This window comes from Echinops telfairi, unplaced genomic scaffold (genome assembly GCF_000313985.2).
Source record: "Echinops telfairi isolate 266 unplaced genomic scaffold, ASM31398v2 ScPeMD7_25;HRSCAF=90, whole genome shotgun sequence".
Lineage (NCBI taxonomy): Eukaryota > Metazoa > Chordata > Mammalia > Afrosoricida > Tenrecidae > Echinops > Echinops telfairi.
This window is the reverse complement of record NW_022103922.1, coordinates 1,112,426-1,119,281: the sequence shown is the minus strand read 5'-3', so window position 1 is coordinate 1,119,281 and position 6,856 is coordinate 1,112,426.

Sequence of the window (6,856 nt, the reverse complement as noted above, 5' to 3'; positions counted from 1 at the left end):
ATGGGGTCCACACAGTGCAGGGCTCCCAATCAGTGCCAAGTTACCCCAGCACCAGCCCGGGAACACAGGACGCCGGGAGGGGCATCTAGGTGAGAAGACTTGATATGCCTAAGGTATCTGCAGGTGAGTCTGTGCCTGCTGCGCGGGCAAGGGGGGAGGGGGAACCCGTGAGCCCTCCTTGCCACATCTGCAGGTCTCAAAACCGTTATGCCACAGGACAGACGCCAGTCACCAGCGGGCACGCCTCGTGATTCCGGTCACATAAGAAGGTCTCCCAGGAGGCGCCCTCTGAAAGCCTTCTATCTGTCTCTGCCTCTGTTCTCCCTCCATCTGTCTCAGGTCATGCTCTGACCCGTGTCTGCTGTCCTCAGCTCTCCACCGTTGCTACCTGCACACGCCTTAGCCATGTGGCTCAGTGTCCCACAGCAGGAGGCGAAGTCAATCCCCCCGAGGGACAGCTGGCCAGCCCTGGACTTGCCTGGCGGGTCCTTGGTTTCTGTCTGTCATGAGGCTCAGTCCACACCAGCTGCCGGTTCCCCCCTTCCCAGCCGCCAGCTAGCCCCCGCCGGACACGTGGCTGAGACCGGCACGCCGATCCGAGCTGCCCACGTGAGCTCAGCCCAAACTGCTGAGCCACAGGATCATGAGATCAACAACAAAGGTTATTTTAGGCCACTGAGCTCTGGCTTCATTTGTTCTGCAACCAAGCTGACGGCCATGGTGTCGAGATCTAGACGTCTGTCTGGATCTAAGACAGAGAGAGGAGCAGAGCCGTGGTTTACAGAGCTGCTCAGCTGATGAGGACAAACGACGTACGAGCAAATGGGCTCAGGGGAGGTGGGGCCCTGCGACGGAGGGGAATCCAAATGGTCAAACAGCACGTGAGCAAGCTGTCCTTAACAAAGAGCTTCATGGGCACCAGTGTCCCCCGCGCTACACTGCAAGAGTTTGATGGTGTTGGGAAGAGTTAGGCAACCTTCCCACAGTCCTTTCTGAACACATTCTTCTCTCGCCTGCTCCTGGTTCGCGCGCCCTCCGCCCCGCCCCTCCACTTCCTCTGGCCTGTTTATTCTTAACTAGCTCATTGCTAGCTTTAACTCGATTCCTGCTGTCTCTGCACATGTATCCAGGCTGGTCTCATCTCAGAGAATCATACCAGACACAAACGAACAAGACGACAGGCGACGGAACAAACACAGAGAAGAACCACCTTGATCCCAAAGAAAGCCGAGAAGATTGAGTGGAAACAGCTTAAAAGTGGCCTAACGGGAGGTCAGGTTACAAGGTGCTGCGTCCTCACCTCACTGCATCTGCCGCAATCGCCTGCACAGCGCTCTCCGTGGGAGAGCAGGGCCACCCACATCCCGGAGCAGGCTCAGAGGGGACTCCGTCAAAGCAATGCTAATCCCAGTGGGAACCCCACACATGGATTCTGGGCTCCCACTGCCATCCGTAGCCTTGTGCAAACTGGATACTCAGGATTTAGGCTCGGATACCGGTCCCGCCTTTGGATTGGGGTTTTGTTATTTACAATTCTCGGACCACACAGGCTGGTGTGCTTCCTCCATGTGGACTTCATTGACTCCTCTCCTAGATGACTGCTTGTGTTAAGTCAAGCTTTTAAGACCCCAGCTGCTGTGCTTTCTGGTAACTGGACAGCATCTAGTTTCTTCACCGTACTTCGCTACAGTACCCAGATCTTCAGTGATCTCTTCATGAGGGCAAATACTGAGTGGGGTCATGTCTTAAGAACCAATTGTTCTTAGATTCGGGCTACCGTTAAATGTGAGCCCCAAATCTGTATATAGCTATGGTTTGTCGTGTATGTCTCTGGCTGACTGTAGAGCCACCATTCTCAAGTTCTGATCGAGAACATTATAAATCATCCCTAGGGGACATAAGGTCATTCTCTTGAGCATGTCATTAATTCAGTCAATGGTATCGAATTTGAAAGACTGTTGAGAAAGGCAAACACACGTGCATCACCTGGCTTTTCGGATGGCAGTCCCTGAATTGTTGACTCGTACAGTTTAAAAGCTTGGATGACCAGGTACTGTTTACACGAACAATGGGGGGAGGGGATCGGGCACACCTCTCAATCACACTCACAAAGGCAGAGCCACACCCACCAGACTAAGCCGTGCCACAAGAAAGGTGACAGAGCGTCACATTAGCAATGGTGGCCCGGTTCACTGGGCACTGTTCACCAAGCCACTGTCCGTTGGCACCCACAGAGCAAGAGTCCAAAGTCAAATGGCCTTGAGATGGCAGTCACCTGCTCCTCAGTCCACGTGTTTCAGCCTTAACCCAAGGAGTATGCCGGGCCTTTCCTGATAGAGGTGAGCCCACCCGGAGCAGGGTTATCGCTTTCTCAGCATCGGACACGTCCCCTTGCCGGACCCCACTCCCAACTCCTGTCTTGACTTGAATCTCCAGGAAGGAGAGCTCATCAATCTTGATTAGAACAGTGCTGTGTGGTAGCAATTGGTTGGTCTCCTCCCTCCTCCCCCATCTTAAGAGACGGACCTCAGCTGAGGTGAGGTCTTCTGTGGATGTGGTCTCTAAGATGTACGCTTTAGGGGGTGCTACACAGTTCATGGCCCCGGGCAGGTGAGAGCAGAACATTACCTGACCCGAGGACAGAAGCTGCCCTTTGCCTTTGTGTTTATTTTGATAGCAGGGGTCGCATGCAATACTTGACCTTTTGTGGTTGACTAAATTCCACCCCACGCCACGGAGTCCAGGTGCACCCCTGTCCGAGGCGCTGTGTGGCTCCTCCGCTGTTCTTTCAGGGAAGCACGCTGTGCTGTGTGTGCGTGCCAGCATTTCTTCATCCCTCCTTCACCGATGGGCAGTTGGCCTGTTTTCAGCTTCCTGATATTTCGAACTGTGCTGCCGTGAACATGGTAAAAAGAGGAAGTCCCTCATCGAAGTGGGGACAGGGATGCGCACAGGGACTGCCACAATGGGCTCCGGCACCGGAGCAGTGGTGGGGACGGGGCAGGAGCGCGGTGTTTCCCTCTGTTGTGCGCGGGGTCATTGCAGGTCAGGACGGACTCAGTGGTGCCTAATGACAACCACACGGTCCGTGCAGCCTCTGTGTCCATCCGTCTTGATGGAGGGACTCCCCCCTTGTCTACGGCCCCCTTACTTTACCAAGCATGATGCCCACCCTCCAGGGCCTGGTCTCTCCTGACCACATGCCCAACGGCCGTGAGACGGCGCTCGCTGTTCTTGACTCCGAGGACCATTCCGACCATACGTCTTCCAGGATGGGCGTGCTGGTTCTCTGGCAGACCGTGGCCCTCCAATAGTCCTCCCCGGCACTGTAACTCACACGCGTGGCTTCATCTCCCGCCTTCCTTACTCAATGTGCAGCTCTCACCCACACTGGAGGCATGCAGAACGCCATGGCTTGGGTCCGGTCTGCCTTTGTCCTCAGAGGAACATCTTGGCTCTAGGCAGTGCTTAACTTTGCCCAAGCTGAAGCCTCTCTGTGCAGGAACTTGGGACGCTCTCCGATCTGTGGGGGCCTCTTTGGTCTCTGTGGCTGTCTTTGTTCAGGTCTTCTGCCTCCTTGGCTCGGTTTGTTCCTTGGTGTTTCATCTCTTGAGCGGTGGCTGTAAATGACGGTGCTTCCCGGAGCGCTCTGCTCCTGTACAGGAATCCAGTTGAGTTCTGCTGGCTCATCTTTTCCTGTAAAGTTAATCAGTTTGTTTATTTTTCAGCTGGCCTACCCTTCACATACCACACTCGTCACTAGTTCAATCACATGCAGATGAGTTGTAACCGTCACCACAGTCCCTTCCTTTCTTATTAGTGTGTTGTGCATGTGTGTGTGTATCATTCTTGACTTCTTTCCATCCTTAAGCCAATGCTTTCTTGGTCTTTTCTCTTTGTTGCCCTCTGGGTGAGGCTGTTCTATGTGGCAGTCTATTATTTGTGCTTGGTGAGTGTTTTTCTTCTGCTCACACTGCGTTGGCAAGGATCTTTTGTAGGGCTGGGTTTCTTCTAATGTATTCATTGAGTTTTTCCTTGTCTGAGAAGACTCTTACTTCTCCATCTATCTTGATTGATAATTTGGCTGGGTAGAGTATTCTTGTCTTTGCGTTATTTCCCGTCAATTTTTGGAATATGTTACTGCACTCTCTCCTCTTCTTCATAGTTTCTGCTGATAGGTCTGAGCATATCCTTATTTGGGAACCTTTATATGTGACTGCTTGTTTTTCCCTAGCTGCTCTCATGATTTTCTCCTTTTCCTCAAAGTTGGATAGTTTAACTATTATGTGCCTTGGTGACTTCTTCTCGGGATTCAGTCTAGCTGGTGTTCTTTCAGCCTCCTGAATGGTTGCCTGGTTTTCATTCATTAATCTGGGGAAGTTTTCCTCCAAGTATTCTCTCACTATTGTTGTAGATGGCTTCTTTTTTGTATCTCCCTCCGGTAATCCAATTATTCTGATATTGTTCCTATTCATAGCATCAGATATAGCTCTTAGGTTTTCTTAAGCTTCTCTGATGATCTTATTAGATTTTGGTTTGTGTTTGTTAAAGTCTGCTTGGCTGTCCTTTAGGTCACTGGTGATTTTCTACCTCCTCCAGTCTAATGGCAAAGTTTGTGAGTCTGCTACTGGTTTTTGATATCTCGTCCCTGACCTCTTGCATTTCCCTTTGGCGTATTGCCTTTATCTCCTCTATAGTTTCATCCTTTTTCTGCATTGTTTCCCTCATATTCTGTATGACTCCAAGCTGCACTGTGAACATTTATTTCTGTGGCAGCTCAATGTCTGCTTCTTCTATGCATGTCGTTATGTTCAGGACATCTGCCACTGCCTTTTGATTTTCCCTCCTGCTTTTCATTGAGGTCGTTGGGGCTGATGGCAGTTTGCGTTGCATTGTTTTAGAGGAGCCAGGTACCATTTTCCAGGGAGTCGAAGAGCACTGGCTCTCTCTGAGAGACTCGTAGGAATGCTTCTTCTAACTGCCTACAGCTAATTTCACTATGGAATTAGCCTACCACTTTATCCTCCTGTGGCTTCCCTCTCAGGAGAGTGCCCCAGAAGGCTGGTGGGTTGCCTGCTTTGGTGTGGAACACCACGAATGGTGGGCAGAATTGCCCTGGCCACGTAGATCGCTGCAGAGGTTGGGCAGAGGTTCCTGCAGCAGCTTGGAACTTTGGCGAGTTTGGCCAAGCTGCCTTAGGCCTTGTCAGGTACTAAGGTGTGTGGGAGGAAGTTCCCTCAGTCACGTGGGACAACACAGGAACAATAGGAGCCCCCCCCAGGCACACAGGCAGTTACTCCCCAGTAAGAAGTTGGGCAGAGTATCTCCCTCCAGGTCCGCAGGGCTTTCCCCAGCATGGGGCTAGCTGCACAGGGTGGAGCTCACCTAGCAGGGTGTGGGGCAGGCTTAAATGCCCTAGGCTACGGGGAGTGGTCTGCAGGTTGGCAGTGGAGTGTGAGAGAACAGGAAAGAGACAAAGAGGAGGGAAAAAAGTAAGCCGGCTGAGACTGGGGCGATAGCGAGGAGAGAGAAACAAAAGTAGCAATGTAGCCGAGCCCCAGTCCCTGCCTGTGGGGCTGCAAGGGTTTATTCCCTGCCCTGAGGCGGCGGCAGCAAACTGTGGCTGTGTTGAGAGTAAGCCCCACTTGCAGGCTCCAAATGGTCCCGGCTCCCGGCTCTCAGCGGTGGGGCCAAGGTCAAGCCCTAGCCGGCCTCCACTGTGGTAAGGCAAAAGCCCCCAACCCCTGCAAACCTTGAGGGCCTGTGTCTACTTATCTTTATGATGCACCTCCTGCGATCCAGCCGTGTTGAATTTCCCTCTTAGTAACTCTCCTGGGCTGATTTCTGCGGAGTCCCTCTGGTGTGTTACTCAGTCGCCATCTTTCTGGAAGTCTTGAAACGTGGTTTACACACCAATAGACAAGACTGATGATATTGAGGCGGCCAGGGATGGGGGTTGGATAGGGAGGGGGAGGGATGGGGGCTGGGGCAAAAAGACAGGATATTATTGTTGATTTCACCTCACCACAGGTGTCATACATACATAATATGTATCTAAAAAGCAGAAAAAGAAAAGACAATCCCTCTAGATTTATCCCTCAACATAGTGGTTTGAGTGGCTTAGAACAAAAAAAGGAGGGAGGGGAGAGTAGAACTGAAATCGCGCCTTTAGTGATGAACATGTTCATTACAAGATAAATAAAAGAAAGAGCAGGAGTTTCAGGGTTGTCTTCCTCCCAGCCCCGCTGCCCCCTCACTGCAACCAGTGGGTACTTGCTCCAGAAAGAGATGGCAGAGGTGGCAGCAGCGCAGAGCCTGCCTCTTTCCTCAGGATGAGAGCACCCTGGCATCCTGCCCAAAAGGGGATGGAGCGCCCAAGTCAGTGCCCTCTCACCCGGGCTCCTGGTGCCCCTGGGGCATCAGGGAGCATCTCCCCAGCTCTGGGGCAAGGTGGTGATGTTGTAGCAGGTTGGCCACTGAGGCTGCCAACTCACGTGCCCATGGTTTCTCCAGTGGGACCTCCCGGTCCACACACTGTCCAGTGAATGACCCCTGACCATCGCCAGAGCTGGCCCTGAGAGGGGTTCTCCTTCATGGTCTGCCCCACGTGGGCTGAAAGGAGGGATTATCTTCCAGGTGTGTGCTCTCCAGCCAGCAGAGAGGCGGGGTGCCGTGCCCAGACTGGGGTCCGGTTGGGTCGCCCTGCTATGTGCTGACCACACAGTGGGTGCTCTTCACAAGACCACTGAAATGCTCAGGGGCCACATCCGTCACACAGTGTGCACATTGGATGCCTGCCCTCATCACTTCTCACGGGATGGGCCCCTAGGGAGGTCAGACAACAGGCCTGAGCCCC